Source organism: Staurois parvus, unplaced genomic scaffold (assembly GCF_062004578.1).
Source record: "Staurois parvus isolate SC_StPar_1 unplaced genomic scaffold, SC_StPar_1.0 ptg000526l, whole genome shotgun sequence".
Lineage (NCBI taxonomy): Eukaryota > Metazoa > Chordata > Amphibia > Anura > Ranidae > Staurois > Staurois parvus.
Window position 1 is genome coordinate 399,401 of NW_028318322.1, and position 17,796 is coordinate 417,196.

Here is a 17,796-nt window from a genome sequence, read left to right on the forward strand (position 1 = left end):
AATATTAAAGAAGTCACAGCTGTCCCATTGGGCTCACAGGCCCAATGTCTTCCCACAAACTAGGGAAGACATGATGCTACTTAAAAAAAAAAACCTTTGAACAAACAGGACTCTAATGATCGGATGCATTAGGTTTAGTGCTTATGTCCATCAGAAACACACCTAGAAGGCCTGTGAATATTTTACCTTTGGACATTTTTAAAGATAAGCAGCAATGACTGAACTGTTTTCCTCATCATTCTCATCTTTATCCTTTTTTATGGAGCATTGACTAAACATGTAATTCATTTTCATCATTCACTAACTGAGCTATGTTCCCATGTGTTTTCTTCATTGCCAGAATCTGACCAACCAATACATGACCAACAATGCCTCAGTACCAGAGTCTAGGATGGGGTCCAATGGCTTTAGGTTATGTTGCCCCTCCCCCCTCATATCTGCAAGGGAAAGCCTCAATTTCTCCCAATACTCCCCTGGCCTTTCAGTGAGAAGAAACATTTTCTCTGGATTGGAGATGCTTTATGCAGTGACCCCTTCATAGACGGGATGGGGAATCTAAGATAAGTAAGTTGAAATTGTGTACTGGAGTCATGGATCAGATAACCAATGACACCATTGATGTTATAGCAGAGCTGACAGCAGAAGTGGCTCCACCACCTAAGGTGGTGTCACAGAACTGCATGGCAGCTGACTATCTCTTGGAAGACCAAAGTGGAGTCTACAAACTGATGTCAGATGGAGAGTGTTGTACATTTATATTAGATCATGAGGATCTCAGAAGGGGATATCTACACAAGGTAAAGGAGTTCCAACAGGAACCTGGGTGGGAGGAGGTGGGATCCAATGTTTTGGGTGGGTTTAGTTGGAACCTGGTTGAGTAATATGGTGGGTTTGCTTCTTAAGCCATTAGTTGCTACCATAGATTTGATTTTGAAATGTTATATATTGCTGTATTTTCTTTCACTGCCAGAGTTTATTTTGCTTTTTTTAAAGTTAAATTCACATTTTAGGCCATATGATTAGATAAAACCCCAAACATTTCTTTTACTTTCTGAAAGCAGAGACTCTGGAGAATATAATGGTGGTAGTTGCCATTTTTTATGCCCCAGAACATTAGCACAGCTGTTTATCAAATACATATTTCCTGTAAAAAACACTAAAGATAATGTTAGTGCACAAAGAACACAATATATGACCCAATTTGTTTGGTGAAATATAAAATATGGGGTTGTCATCAAGTATATAGATACCAAACATGTCAAACTTTACAAATTGTGCGTACTTGTGAAATGGTGACAAACTTCAGTACAAAAAATTGTTCAAAGATGATGCTTTAAGAGCCTTTATAGGTTATCAGTTCAGATAGTTATCCGTGAACGATGGCCTCAGAATGATTGTTCTCACTCTCGCTTGTGCAATGATATGTAAAATGTGTCGTGTGATTTGTTTTGTGGGTTTTTATTTTTATAGTGTTACTTTAATTTTTTTTCAACTCTTCTTTTCACTTAACATGGCTTTTACCAGATGAGTTCATAGCTCCCCGTGATACATATTTCTGGTTACAGGTCCTTTTGTAAAGAGACATCAGAACATTATTAGACCCCCAATGTCACCTCTGTACCCCAAGAAAGATGGTCAAGCACAGATCATGCCTAATCAGCTCCTTCCCAAACTATAGTGACTGGAGAATGACAGTGCTGAACCCAGAAATGACATAATCTCCCACCTCCCACATCCATTCACTGAAGGGGAGATCAGAGATCAAATGTTTGATGATCTCCTCCTGCTCTCACCGCTGACACCCACCATGCCTGTGTTGGGCTTGCAGGAGGGACAGCTGAGCCCAGTATACCTGGTGGGGGAGGACTTTCAGTGCGGCTGAATCACTTCCACCAGAAAGCTGACAGTTGGCCTAACAAATGTAGACAACCCCCGGGTGCTGTAGCTATAAGGCCGTGCTGCTGCTGATGGAAACCTTACATTGGCCGGAGTGAAAGGGTTCCACTAATGTACATCTGCCAAATCTGTATCTGAGGAGACCATAGAAGCAGCATTAGAAAGAAATGTGAGCATGGCTTCAGTCAGGCGATGTCCTGGTGGTCATGGTCTTGTTCTCCTTCAGGTCCTCTCACCTTGTAGATGGTGACATGGACTTGTGTGGGAATGAGTAGGAGGGGCTCGGGGTTCTCTTGTACCCAATCAGCTTGTTGTGGATAAAAGATGAAAGTGTCTTCTGGGAATTTACAGGGATTTGGATGTTTAGAGGGATACATAAGTGGGCGTGGCTTGTGTTAATGAGGGGTGTGTCATATGTTAATCAGTTTTTTAGAATAGATTATATAAATGGTATAAATAAATCAACAATTTATCTCTTTTCTTCTGTTGTTAAAGTGTCACATTTAATAAAGTTGAATTATAATTTCATCACACAATACCGTGGTCTGGGTTCTTCTACAACACATCCCCCCAAACATGTCCTCTTCCAGTTATAGGGGTCTGGTAGAATGGGACACCAGCTGATGGTATCTCTTAGGCCCCTTGTACATGGGGGGTCCAGCCCCTGTGGGTGCAATGCTGGCATTATAATACACCTGGTAGGCACAGGTACAGCGTCCAGCCCCGCTGCCTGCAGCCTGTCAAAGTCTACACTACAGCTGGACGGGGCTCAATGCTGCACCACGTTTACCTCGTGTTTAGGGCGCTCCGTGTTCAGGGAGAAATGACCGCCATCCTGATCAGACAAAGCATAAAGAAGATGTAGGCAGGTGCAGTCTACTTCTTCTACTGTAGGGGGCACCCAACCAGGGGGACATCCCAGCCTGGAGAGGAAGTCGGAGGACACTTGGTTTCTCTGTGGTTTCCCGGTTCCTGGAGACTGTGTGGAATGAAGGGGTCCATGGAGTCCTGGAGACATTTATATTTTTTTTGTTTACATGTTTTAAAGACCATTTATACCTTAAAATTACTTAAAACCCCCAAATATTATATATATTTCTTCACAACAGCAGACACACTAGAGGATAAATTGTTAGTAGTTCTGATGTTTTATGATTTATTATTTTACACAATATTAGTGCAATGATTTATGAAAGGTACAATTTCAGTTAAAAACACAGTAAAGTTAATTTCTGGGACATAAATGTAATTTATTATCTAAGGTTTCAGTAAAATATAAAAGATACATTTCCCCGCACTGAATATAATGGGATCCTACATAACAGTCGCTGTTCATATTCAGAATTCCTTTCTTACAATGGGATCTTGTGTCCGGATAAAATCTTTTATAGATCCCTTGTGACATTGTGTTCTCATTGTAAAATCATAGATTTGTAAATCTGTTGCTGATATTTATAATGGTTTTGTCCAGAAAAAGAATGGAGTGATGTGGATAGATGGAAACATATGTATAGATGAAAGATTGGTCTGTTGACTCCCCAGAGCTCCTTTCCATGAGAGATGTTTGTTCCCCCCCCAGAGCTGAACAATGGTACGTTCCTGAATGGCCAGGCTGCTGGTTTGTTGAATCCAGAGTCTACATACAAGATGCCTCCACAGTGTACATTGATGGGGCTGGGAAGGCTGGTACATGTTGTTCATTTGCTCCGGGTGCAGTAAATAGGACAGAATCCCATTGTTGCCGGGTGTCCTCGCTTTCCTCAATTCTGTACTCACTTCATTTACAAAAGCAAACTATGTGAGTGGAGAAGGTGATTGTATCCGGCTGGAGCTCAGACCTGACAGGGACTCGGGATTTTGGGCCTCTTACGTCTAAGACAAATATAGTCTGAGTTGGAGAGAAGATAAAATATCATTTCTTCTCAGAGACATTCTGAGGGGTTTTCCACAATTTGTAATTGCTGACAATTCTTTTGTGGACATTCAGCTATCAGTGGGGAAACCTGCCGACAGATGAGGAGTCATTGGTTAGGGGTGTGACCACCTGATTTCCAGCCAATCATTAACAGCCAGATATATTTCACACAGAATTCAGATCAGTCCATCAATTGTCAGCAGATGAGAATTCAGAGAAAGCCCCACCCTCATTCCTTCTCCACCAATCATGGATCTCCAGTTACCCAGTCACCGTGGGCCTGATTTCCTTGACATCCATCATTGGTGTCAGTGAGATAAAATAATCCCCATTGTTGGTGTCAGTGAGATAAAATAAGCCCCATTGTTGGTGTCAGTGAGATAAAATAAGCTTCATTGTTGGTGTCAGTGAGATAAAATAATCCCCAGCCCAGCATTGGTGGTCAGTGGTGGTACTTACCTGATCCCACCCTCCCACTATCTCTCTGCTGATGTCACAATTATACTTTCACTGTAGGAAAGGAGATGATGGCTCCCAGCAGTCAGGTATAATTGCAGTGCCTGGTGTTGGAACCCAGAGAGTGTTCCGGAGTCATCACCTCACTGCCACTCTGATGTGTCCTGGAACCTGCCAGACATGGAAAGGATCATTGGAGAACATTTGGAAACAACAACAAGGTTCAAACTATGAGACATTTCTTGGAGCTGCAGTTCCTCTGAGCTCCACCAGGTGATTACCTTCCTTCTACCCAGACAGGAAGCGATGTCAGGTACAGACGGGAAGTGATGTCAGGTATAGACGGGGCTGTATGTGATATATTCATGGCCACTGCGCTCTGTACAGAGGCCTAAAATATAAACCTGACCACTGCACTCTGTATGATGGGCTGTACATGACATGTGCCAAACCACTGCACTCCTTTTGCTGAGCCGTGTATGACATGTTCCTGACCGATGACCACTTCTAAATGCTGGGCTGTATAAGACATGATCTTACCCACTGTGCGCTGTACATGACATACTAATATCTAACTACTTCACTCTGTATGAGGACTGTATATCACATACTCCTGACCACTACACTCTGGGATGTAAATCACATAATCCTGACCACTACACTCTGTACTCTGGGATGTAAATCACATACTCCTGACCACTGCACTCTATACTCTGGGATGTAAATCACATACTCCTGACCACTACACTCTGTACTCTGGGATGTAAATCACATACTCCTGACCACTACACTCTGTACTCTGGGATGTAAATCACATACTCCTGACCACTACACTCTGTACTCTGGGATGGAAATCACATACCCCTGACCACTACACTCTGGGATGTAAATCACATACTCCTGACCACTACACTCTGTACTCTGGGATGTAAATCACATACTCCTGACCACTGCACTCTGTACTCTGGGATGGAAATCACATACTCCTGACCACTACATTCTGTACTCTGGGATGTAACTCACATACACCTGACCACTACACTCTGTACTCTGGGAGGGAAATCACATACTCCTGACCACTACACTCTGTACTCTGGGATGGAAATCACATACCCCTGACCACTACACTCTGGGATGTAAATCACATACTCCTGACCCCTACCCTCTGTACTCTGGGATGTAAATCACATACTCCTGACCACTACACTCTGTATTCTGGGATGTAAATCACATACTACTGACCGCTACATTCTGTACTCTGGGGTGTAAATCACATACTCCTGACCACTACACTCTGTACTCTGGGATGTAAATCACATACTCCTGACCACTACACTCTGTACTCTGGGATGTAAATCACATACTCCTGACCACTACACTCTGTACTCTGGAATGGAAATCACATACTCCTGACCACTGCACTCTGTACTCGGGGATGTAACTCACATACTCCTGACCACTGCACTCTGTACTCTGGGATGGAAATCACATACTCCTGACCACTGCACTCTGTATTCTGGGATGTAAATCACATACTCCTGACCACTGCACGTTGTTTGCAGGGCTGTATGAAGTAGTCTCCTGACCCCTGCACTCTGGGCCATTATTCATGGTGAACCAGAAACTGGATGACCTGTAAAGGCTTGTAAAGTGTCTCCTGTGAGAAATATTTGGGCCCCAAAGATCCCCATCGTGGCCCCGACACACACAATTCTTTTCACTCAATAAATTCTTTATTATAGTTTTACTTCTAACAAGATTGTAATCATAGAATCAGGAAATAACAAGGGAAGGAATCTGATTGGTCAGGAAGATCCCTTGTCTGGAATGTGGGGGCGGAGTCATTATTATTGGTGTACAATACAATACACAACGTGTTCCATTATTATAACAAAGTATTGTAGAAAAGATCCCAACATGTGACATGGCTGAATGAATGCTGGTCATATTAGTTCATCTATTCTCTAAGTGGGGCGGTATCTATTGGGCCAATCCCTTTTACAAACCACACATAATATCGCCCTTCAAAGTGAAAACAGAAACGATTTGCAGAAAATCAAAGAGTAGAAATATTTTCCGGTGGATCCCCTCTACCCAGACCCCATATGTAGACATAGAACAACAAGCTGTGTTCCCTCTCGTGCCGCACTCCTCCAACCACCCAAACCCACACAGGAGCAAAGGGAAATAATGAGAGGAAAGTTTCCCCCTAGTTTGGGGCGGAGTTCTCCTTCCCTCCTGTTGGGGGATGGGAGAAGGATGGACTGAAGACAGAGAGACGCTTCGGGGTCACCACTGTTCTGTAGAGCCTTGAAATGAAGGACATCAACTTCAGAAGTTCTTGTTGTCTGTGTAAAGTTCCCCGATAACGAGATCTGGGCTCTCCCGGCTTCTAGCTCTGTAACCCGCTATATCATTATCAGGAAACGCAACTCCGACACCCAAGAAGGGCTGAAGTTGTGTCCTTCATTTCCAGGATCTACTGACCACTCTGCACCCCGACATTTACTGCACTTCATCCATGTCTTTGGGGGCCTCTCATCTCCTTATCAACTGTTTCTTCCATGATGAAGATCAGCCATGGAGTATATCTGAGGTGTATATCAGGGTGTGCTTCTTCCCCACATGAGACCTGGGATGTCCAGCAACATTCATCTAGAAGACATTTCCCGCACTCAAGGTACTAATACACCTCCAGGGTTGTGTGGGACCCCTGATGTACAGGAAGACAGGACTTCAGTGAGGAACATTTCCCTCACTCAGGACAGGAAAGTGGCTTCTCTCTGTATGAGATCTCTGATGTCTGTAAAGATCAGACTTTTGTGAAAAACATTTCCCGCACTCAGAACAGGAATACGGCTTCTCACCTGTGTGAGATCTCTGATGTGTGTAAAGATTGAACTTCCGTGAAAAACATTTCCCGCACTCAGAACAAGAATAAGGTTTCTCCCCCGTGTGACATCTCTGATGTGTGTAAAGACTGGACTTCTGTGAAAAACATTTCCCGCACTCAGGACAGGAAAATGGCTTCTCCCCCGTGTGACATCTTTGATGTTTGCAAAGATATGACTTCTCTGAAAAACATTTCCCGCACTCAGGACAGGAATACGGCTTCTCCCCCATGTGCAATCTCTGATGTGTGCAAAGATGGGACTTCTGTGAAAAACATTTCCCGCACTCAGGACAGGAATACGGCTTCTCCCCCGTGTGAGACCTCTGATGTATGGAAAGATGAGACTTACATGAAAAACATTTCCCGCACTCAGGACAGGAAATCAGCTTCTCCCCTGTGTGAGATCTTTTATGCACATTAAGATGGAATTTAAAACGGAAACATTTCCCGCACTCAGGACAGGAATACGGCTTTTCCTCTGTGTGAGACATTTTATGCCTATTAACAAGGAATTTTGAATGGAAACATTTCCCACACTCAGTACAGGAGAAGCTTTTCCCTGTTGGAAGGCCGGCCCGGTCCCGCACAGTCTGAGGTTCCTCAGGATACGAGGAATCCGATGGTCCATCTACACTGAGTGGTGCCGGATGGACATTGGAGGGAGCCGGGTTTTCTCCTGGACTATACTGTGTGATGTCCTCATCTTCTACTTTCCAGTCTGGAGACAAAGTGAGACAATCCTCGGAGGTTCTCCTCATCTCCCGGCCATGGACTAAAATACAAAGACAGAGGATTACTAGACAGGAGCTGATTGGTTCCCCCAAACCAGGACTCCGCCCACATCAGGCAGCTTGGTCTCTGAGGAGCTTACAATTCCACCCTCAAGGGAACTAGGAAATGGCTCCTCTGATCTCCTACCAGGTCATTTCTTTATTCATGGACCTTAGTCAGAGAGTGAGGAAACAACCAGAACTGTCTTTTATAGGAGGGACAGTGATGAGGGGATTATAGGACGAGGGTCCCCACCCCCTCTATCAGGAGTCAGGAGTATGTAATGTATACCACAGAGTATATAGTGCAGGGATCAGGAGTATGTAATGTACAACATAGAGTATATAGTGCAGGGGTCAGGAGTATGTAATGTACAACATAGAGTATATAGTGCAGGGGTCAGGAGTATGGAATGTACAACATAGAGTACATAGTGCAGGAGTCAGGAGTATGTCATGTACAACATAGAGTACATAGTGCAGGGGTCAGGAGTATGTAATGTACAATATACAGTGCAGGGGTCAGGAGGATGTAATGTACAAAAGAGTATATAGTGCAGTGGTCAGGAGTATGTAATGTACAACAGAGTATATAGTGCAGGGGTCAGGAGGATGAAATGTACAACATAGAGTACATAGTGCAGGGGTCAGGAGTATGTCATGTACAACATATAGTATATAGTGCAGGGGTCAGGAGGATGTAATGTACATCAGAGTATATAGTGCAGTGGTCAGGAGGATGTAATGTACAACAGAGTATATAGTGCAGGGGTCAGGAGGATGTAATGTACAACAGAGTATATAGTGCAGGGGTCAGGAGTATGGAATGTACAACAGAGTATATAGTGCAGGGGTCAGGAGCATGTAATGTACAATATAGAGTATATAGTGCAGGGGTCAGGAGGATGTAATGTAAAACATAGAGTATATAGTGCAGGGGTCAGGAGTATGTAATGTACAACATAGATAGTGCAGGGGTCAGGAGTATGTAATGTACAACATAGAGTATATAGTGCAGGGGTCAGGAGTATGTAATGTACAACATAGAGTATATAGTGCAGAGGTCAGGAGTATGTAATGTACAACATAGAGTATATAGTGCAGGGGTCAGGGGTATGTAATGTACAACATAGAGTATATAGTGCAGGGGTCAGGAGTATGTAATGTACAACATAGAGTATATAGTGCAGGGGTCAGGAGTATGTAATGTACAACATAGAGTATATAGTGCAGGGGTCAGGAGTATGTAATGTACAACATAGAGTATATAGTGCAGGGGTCAGGAGTATGTAATGTACAACATAGAGTATATAGTGCAGGGGTCAGGACTCTAACATACAACAAATATGTATAGTATAGAGGTCAGTACTATGTAATGTGCAATATGAATGTAGAACCCCTCTGACACCGCAAAGGCAGGATGGCACCTCCAGAGGTCAGGGGTGCTCACCCCAGGGCCAAGTCCATGGGTAAAATACGGGAACTGAGAAAGGATATTGGGCACCAGTCACTTTTGTCTTTTTAAAGTTTTATTTAGAAGGGTTGGGGAGGTGAGGGTTAGGGGACCCAGATACCATGACAGATCACCGACAGACTCTGCAGATCAATGTCCAGCCTCACAGTGTCAGAACCTTTAAGCCGACCGAATGACTCTGTAAACACGTTCCCAAATTTCAGTGCGTCCTCCAAGAGAGTCACCGGGTCCTTCTGAGAGACCAGCCTTCTTCATGACTCCCTCCAGCAAGGGGCCTCCCCTGGGTCTCCTCCTTGGCACAGCTTCCTCCAGACCAGACAGGACAGCCTCAGGACCACTTCACACATTAGGTCCCAAAACAGGCTATTGAGCCTAACAGCAGAGCTCCGTCCAGCAGCACCTCCCTAGACCTCAGCCCAGGGGAAGGGCACATGGCCTGGCCCAAATATTTATTTCCTGCCCCAGCATGCTCCAGGGGCATAAACCTCCTACTGGATTGGCTGAAGAAAATATAAACATTAACTTAATCCATATTAAACACAATGAAAACATTTATTGTATTGCAGCTTACCGATTCTGAGATGTGATGTCTGCATTAGTTTTCTTCTATATTCATCTGGTGATCTAGCCAGTAAATCTGTTTTATAAAAACTCTACAGCAGAATGTATCAGTTCCAGGGATGAGGCAGACCACTTACCACTGACAGGGGGCTTACAATGAGCAGCTTTTATTCATTCATGTGAAACTTTTATCCCAAAAGGAAAAAAAAACTGTTTGATGAAACTGATTATGAAGTGTGAGCTGGAGTTTGGCTTCAATTAGTTACTGTTTTTATATCTGCTAGTACATCTAACACTCCCCTCCCCCCAGACTGACCATGCTGCTGTCTCCACGGTGGGGGCGCTCTAATACAGAAGGTGTGTTACTGGCCAGATCACCAGGAGAAAACAGGGAAAAAAAGCCAAAGAAAAGGAATGCAGCCGCCACACCCAATGATTGGTAAGCTGCAATATGGGACATTTGTGGTTTAATATCCCTTTAGTTGGTTGGTGAAATCTCATCCTATGTCCAGTGATAGCAGTGACATCTACTGGCCACAGTGAGACATCACAAGACAACCTAAACTTAGGGAGAAACCAAGTGAAGAACTATACAATCAGCCTGAGCCAAGTACAGCCCAGCCACAAACTAAACCCACATAGTACCTCTATTCAGGACAAAGGGGCCACACTAATAAATAGTGTAAGGATCACATCAAATTGGTGTTTAGTAATCAGAGATCACTTACAGGGGTTGTAACCCTCAGACATGGAATATGAACAAAGAATATCCCTCTACAGTGTGTACATGTCTCAGTCCAGAGCACAAAGTGTCATTTCTGTCTGCTGTCTCCTTCCTATACAATCAGCATGAGTCCCTTCTGACAAATGTTCCTGACACCAAGAGAAAAAGTATGATAAGGGAGGAACTCCAGCTCACAGCCTGTGATTGACAGCCTCAGCTATGTTCCTGTGTGAAGGGGATGTGTCCCTTCCCTCCAATCATCTCTCAGAGCTCACTTTACTGAGCTCTGCAGAATGTGACCAGCTCTCTGCTCCTTTTTTTCTGACTTCTCAGACAAGCTGTATAAATTCTGGACTTTGAACAGATGTAGAGAAGAGAGGGCTGAAGATAAAAAGGTACAACGTATGTAGGAGGATTTGTTTTATCTCTGTGTATCACCTGAGGCCAGTCACTGCACTGGATATATGGAAAGTTTATAACCACACTGCTGCCTCCCATCTCCTGAGACTGCACTCAGTGACTTGGGTCTGAGACACTACAGACATATCCCTCCACCCGGCACAGCCAGCAGACCACAGAGCAAGGAACCCTGGGAGAAATGTTCTGTCAGAGATCTTGGACATGTCTATGTCCACAGACATCTATGGTGAAAATTAACATTTTGCTGCCAGCTGAGCCCCAGAACCTCCATAAATCCAGTCTAGAGACATAAATTGTGTCTGCAGCACAGAGAAGGAAGATTATCCGAGAGAAATCCAGGAATACAGGACGGGGAACACAGCTCAGGAAAGTGACCAGGGGATTACAGGCTGATATCACCCAGTCCCCGCCCTACTCTGGACCAATCAGTGAGCAGTATGGGTGGAGGAATGGATTTAGTGTTCATGACCCACCTGTGCTGATCTCTGTAGGAGTGTCCTCCTCTATAAATGTCCCCGTTATTCCATCCTCCTCCATAGACTGCTGATCATCCCTCACATACGCCTCTTCTTCTTCTGCTTTCACCTCAACTTTTATATACATCAGATCTTCACCCTAAACCAAGAAAATGAGAGAAAATATCATCTGTAAAACATGAGCTTCAATATTGTGGCATCACATAAAAAATCCACACATTGTGTCCACAAGTCCATGTTCTAGAAGCTCCGTCCCTCTAAAGTGTCTTCTTATCGGTGATGGGAAAGGTGGGGGGTGATGTGTCCTTCTAAATACTCCCACTCCTCCATGGAGAAATAGACAGTGACACCCTGACACCTTATAGGAACCTGACACACACAATGATACAGTCACCATCCAGACACATCCCTTGTCTGTTACTGGAGAATGTCCCAGAATTCCCGGCACCGCTCACCTCTCCTGTCAGCAGCTCCATCATCTTCTTGGTGACTTCTAGAATCTTCTGCATGTTGTGTCTCTCAGGGTTTAGGGAGTCACATGGAGGCACTGTGATGGTCATATGATCACCTGACTTCAGAAGAGGAAATCTCTGTATTGAGGAACCAATAGGAATATCATGTTAGACTCCCAGAATCCTCCTCACCTCTCCGGTCAGGTCTGTGTTTTATTAATAGAGATAAGAGTGATGTCATGTGACCTCCCAGAATCCTCCTCACCTCTCCGGTCAGCAGGTAGATGATCTCCAGGGTGAGGTTTAGTATCTTCTCAGTCATGTGACTCCGGTCCTCCTCCATCCTCATTGGTGCCATCATGTGATCTATACAGGTCTCCTTGTAGACGGATAACTTTGGGAAATGAAAGTAATAATGATTTGGATGGTATTGGTCACACAATAATAGGATGTGGATGTGAGGGGGGAATAGGAGGGTTGCTGGACATTTAAGAACTACCACCCCCATGGGAAGATGCTTATTTGGGACTGTTTAGTATTTGCTACATTTTGGAGGTCCCGGGACCCTCTTGACCTGCAGGATCAGAAATCCCCTTTAATCTGTTGGGTTTGTTTGGTCTCTGAACTGGTTTTGATGAGTATTAGATCTGCAGACAAGGAATGATAAATACGATCCTTCCTATGACTTGTTTGCTCTGAGGCAGTGCTGTGAGGTCAATGTTGGCTCATCATGAGGTCCAGGAAGGGAACTTGCTGACTATTGGCTGGAGTTGCTGGATAATCAGGACAATTGGCAGAACTCCGGCTGCAAGGCTCCAATCTCCAGCAGCCTGCTGACTGACAGGAGTGATGTCGCTGTCACTCTCTGCAGTAAGAGAAGGGATTGGATGGGATAGCAGGAAGATGGTGCTGGTGGAGTAGAGAGCTGTGGGGCAGGAGTCTGTTCTCTTCCCTCCAATGACAGCGCAGCGTAGGTAGGAGGATGGCAGGGGGGAGGATCTTGTTTTTTTTTATTGCCAAGTATACTGTAGTACACAGAACATTGTACAGAGTGGTGGTGGGTTCCTGGGGCTCTGAATTCCAGCACCGGGTACTGCCAGAGCCTGTGTCATGGGAAGGTATTGGAGTGTCTCCTGAAGATGTTCAGCACTGACCCCTGACTACCTTTTAGTTGATAATTCACCAACAGACCTCCTCTAAGAACGGGTTCCCACCAAGGGGTGAAAGACTTCCCTTCTTCATTCCACTTGGTATCTTGGAAAATGTTATTTGACCAGTGAGATGGTAAGAAGGTGAAGGTTTCTTTCCTTTCCTGGCTGGAGTTTTGTAAGGAGGTCTGGAAAGTAAGTGCAGGTGGGAGGACAATCAGAGACCAAGAGCCCCCCTCCCTACCTCAGAGTCCCCCTGAGCCCAACAACCTTCTCTTCCCTCAGAGACATGCTACCTACCAACTCCATCCACCCAAATTTCATCATCTACTCTACACCCTCAGGGGTCCCAAAGTCTCTCATCCTCAGTACCCCCTTGAAGGCCCCTCAACTCCCCTCATCCCTTACACCCCTCATTTTTTTCCTCCAACACCAATGATTGAATATATTTTTCATGGCAGGCTGGGGAATGTTTTCTTCCTGGTAGAGAAGAAAAATCAGTCCAGGCGCACATCTGATAAAATCACCTTTATTTGGACATATTCAAACCAGACCCTCCACAATGTACAAAAGAGGGAACATAGCACTTCAGTGGTGATTACTCTTCATTCATTTGGAATGTATTCTTGCTCCTGAGCAGCAATGTAAGGGGCTCTATGCTCCATACTCCTGACCCCGGCACTCCATCATTGTGTTGGCTGCCTAGTGTAATGATTGCCCATTGGCTGCCTGTGTAGTGTCATCATTGCCCTTTGTAGGCCATGTATGGTCAGGATGGTCCTTGTCTTGTCTATTTATTGTCAGTGCTGTTTGTTTAGAGGACCATATTACTAGAATTTATCTCCACAATGAGGAGAATGTTCCGGCCCCGGAAGTGGGGGAATGTTCTGCCCCTGAAGGGGTTCATCTGGGTTCCCACACTATATACGTGTGTATCATCATCTGCTGGAGATAAAAGATGTCACAGTGACTATGGAGGAAGAGGACGGACATGACTATGGAGGAAGAGGACGGACATGACTATGGAGGAAGAGGACAGACGTGACTATGGAGGAAGAGGACGGACGTGACTATGGAGGAAGAGGACGGATGTGACTATGGAGGAAGAGGACAGACATAATGGGAGGGGATTACTGGGTGTAAATATGAAATAACATCTTATTACCTCCTCTGCTGCCACTTCCACCAACGTCTCCTCTTATTTCTGCAACATGTAACTTCCTGTCTTTATTGCAGATCACTTCCTGTCTGTACCTGACATCACTTCCTGTCTGTACCTGACATCACTTCCTGTCTGTATTCCATAGAGACTTCCTGTCTGGGTTTAAGTGAGATCACCACCTTGTGGAGTTCAGTAGAACTGCAGCCCCCCAAAATGTCTCATAATAACAATTCCTGTATAATATATACCTTACAGGTCTACCACAGAAGATCAGAAGAACAGAAGAAAAAATAAATCTAGATCATTTGCAGCCAACTGTTTAATAAAGATATTTTATTACATAAATAAAAGTCTTAAAGACACGGAATACAAGTTAGAAAAAAAGGTAAAGGTGAAACAGATCCCTCCGAAATGTATCTTTTTGTTGAAGAAAATGCAAAACGACATCCTAAAGTATAAAAATAAATATCAATCCACTCATAATGAAGATGTTAGACATAAATGACAAGGATGTAATGGTCACAGAGGAATGGTGGTGGAGATCTCTCAAAGTAAGAACACTTCCTTGAATGGTTCTATAAATAAAGAATGAATCCTGGAGGGAATAAAGCTGTAAAGCAATAAATAATATATAAACTGGGCCATCCACTTCATCCATAAAGACATTGTGATTGAAGATCTTCTAGATCACATAGAAGGAGGACTCATCCATGATTTCATACATTTGTTTGGAAGGATAGAACAATCCTCAGAAGGGATACAAATGATGTAGCGCTAAAACACCCAGTAAAAGCGTCAGTGCCTTAGGACATGCAGCATGATGTTAAAATCCTATATGAACATAATACATATATGTGCGTGATGATACTGACAAAATGGAAAACAGATGTGCAACCCCTACACACAGTGCACATATATGAATATAAAGTCCAGTGATCCTGTATCAATATTTGCACTCAAACAGAGTCCTTGGACTGTATGTGGGCCCGCACACCACCACGTGCAATCCGAAATCAGCTGAAGTGGCCTCTCACCTCCTCCCTGCGACCCTGCAGGGCCACAGAGCTTTATCAGATCCCCACTGAGTCAAGGTATGCTTCCTCTTGAGTGGATGGTTGGTATATCCCCAGTATACAGCTTCCACCTCTCCTGTGGTATCCTCCGAGGTGAGCTGAGCAGGATGCACCCCAGCTCAAGCCCCCATGGGATAAAGGAAGCAAAAGACATCCTCCATAGTGTAAAACCGTTTAATAAATGCCGGAAAATAAATGTATAATACACTCACATTTGCCAAATAACATACAAGCTGTTTCCCATAGCATGGGTGTATGCGTGTGGCTGAGGGTGTACCAAGATGGCGCCGCGCCGGAAGTGCGTCACCACGTATTGCCGTCGACGCGTTGCGTCACGTGACCCCGTGACTTCCTCAGGACTCCACTACGGAGTTTACACTATGGAGGATGTCTTTTGCTTCCTTTATCCCATGGGGGCTTGAGCTGGGGTGCATCCTGCTCAGCTCACCTCGGAGGATACCACAGGAGAGGTGGAAGCTGTATACTGGGGATATACCAACCATCCACTCAAGAGGAAGCATACCTTGACTCAGTGGGGATCTGATAAAGCTCTGTGGCCCTGCAGGGTCGCAGGGAGGAGGTGAGAGGCCACTTCAGCTGATTTCGGATTGCACGTGGTGGTGTGCGGGCCCACATACAGTCCAAGGACTCTGTTTGAGTGCAAATATTGATACAGGATCACTGGACTTTATATTCATATATGTGCACTGTGTGTAGGGGTTGCACATCTGTTTTCCATTTTGTCAGTATCATCACGCACATATATGTATTATGTTCATATAGGATTTTAACATCATGCTGCATGTCCTAAGGCACTGACGCTTTAACTGGGTGTTTTAGCGCTACATCATTTGTATTTCTTCTGCATTGTTTTGATCTTGGGGTATTGGATCAGATGTTAGCAGCTTCACACGTTTACCAATTGTATTTTACATAGGAGCGCAAGCAGATTCCTAATTATAATCCTCAGAAGGGAACATGTAGGATGACAGGAAAGGCTCCTGACTGGTGAGATCCTCCAAACATAATGATGACATCCATGAACTGGAGCGAGCTCGTTGGGGTGATAAAGCCAATCTGGAAACACTGTGTAGACGTTCTCCAAGAACTCAGCACACTCCAGGTGTGGAGAAAGTCTCCAGGTGGGTTTAGCCTGTCATTTATCATAGATACAAACACACTGTAACCGGGATGGATCACTATGCCATTTGCTCTCTTTTTTAGTCTGCTGGCATAGCTGTGTCCAAATTCGATAGATCTGTACCTATGATCCGCTGTGCTTTATTTCTCCTCCCGAGACCGACACTTCCTATCCTCCATCCTACAGCCATCATACTACACTGCAGTGTGGATGGGAAGAATACTCTCCATGGTGCAATGATAGAAATGGACCAGAATTCCTGGACACCAAAACACCAATCATATGAATGTGGAACTCTTTGGCGTAATCCTCTTTGGACATACTGCAAAAAGTTCTGCAATGCCTTCTCTTCTCACCTTGGAACTCCTATCTGAAGATATCCACCTGTAAACTTGTACACAAAGGGCATTGGCTCTGTCAAAGATCTGCTGAACAACACTTACATAAGAACGTTTCAGGATCCCAGCCTCACTTATTTTCCGGACCAGAAAGACTTCTACAAATTCCTCAGAATTAGACATATGCTACCTCACCTGCACTGGTGTGAGAACACTCAGCCCATGGGCCTCATAACACTCTTCAACAGCTCTACACCTTCCAGCTCCCATCTCTCTACCTTCTACCACCTACTCCAAAAACAAACTCATACAACCAAACTCCCAATGATGGGATTCTGGAAATCGGAACTTTAATTCTCTATCCTTTGAAAAAAAAACAAAACTATATTTTCTCATTTCTGTTATAAAAAATATCCAATAAACTCAAATTTTGTCATAAATTTAGGCCAACATGTATTTTGCTATATGTCTTTGGTAAAAAAATCCCAATTACTGCATATTAATTGCTTTGTGTGAAAGTTATATCATCTACAAACAATCTATGGGATGGATACTGGAATTTACACAGCTTTTACTTTCTGACTGCCATCACATTTTTTGAGGTGCTAAAATACCAGGATAATACAAACACCCTCAAATGACCCCTTTTTAGAAAGAAGACAGCCTAAGCTATCTGCTGAGAGGCATGTTGAGTCCATGGAAGATTTATTTTTTTTCTAAAAGTTTTTTTTTTACACAAAATTGTCACTTTAATGACATATTGCTCACACAAGCCATGAGTAAATGTGGAATTACACCCCAAATACATTCTGCTACTTCTACCGAGTATGGGGGTACCACATGTGAGATGTTTTGGGAGCCTAACTACATACGGGAATGTAACGGAAGCGTAGGCAG

General features: G+C 44.1%; 1 protein-coding gene across 1 annotated transcript in view; it reads left to right on the top strand.

Moving 5' to 3' along the window:
- LOC149451659 (uncharacterized) overlaps nt 1-17,796 on the top strand; it is a 285,430-nt gene that overhangs the window by 173,688 nt on the left and 93,946 nt on the right. The gene's annotated exons all lie outside the window — the stretch shown is intronic.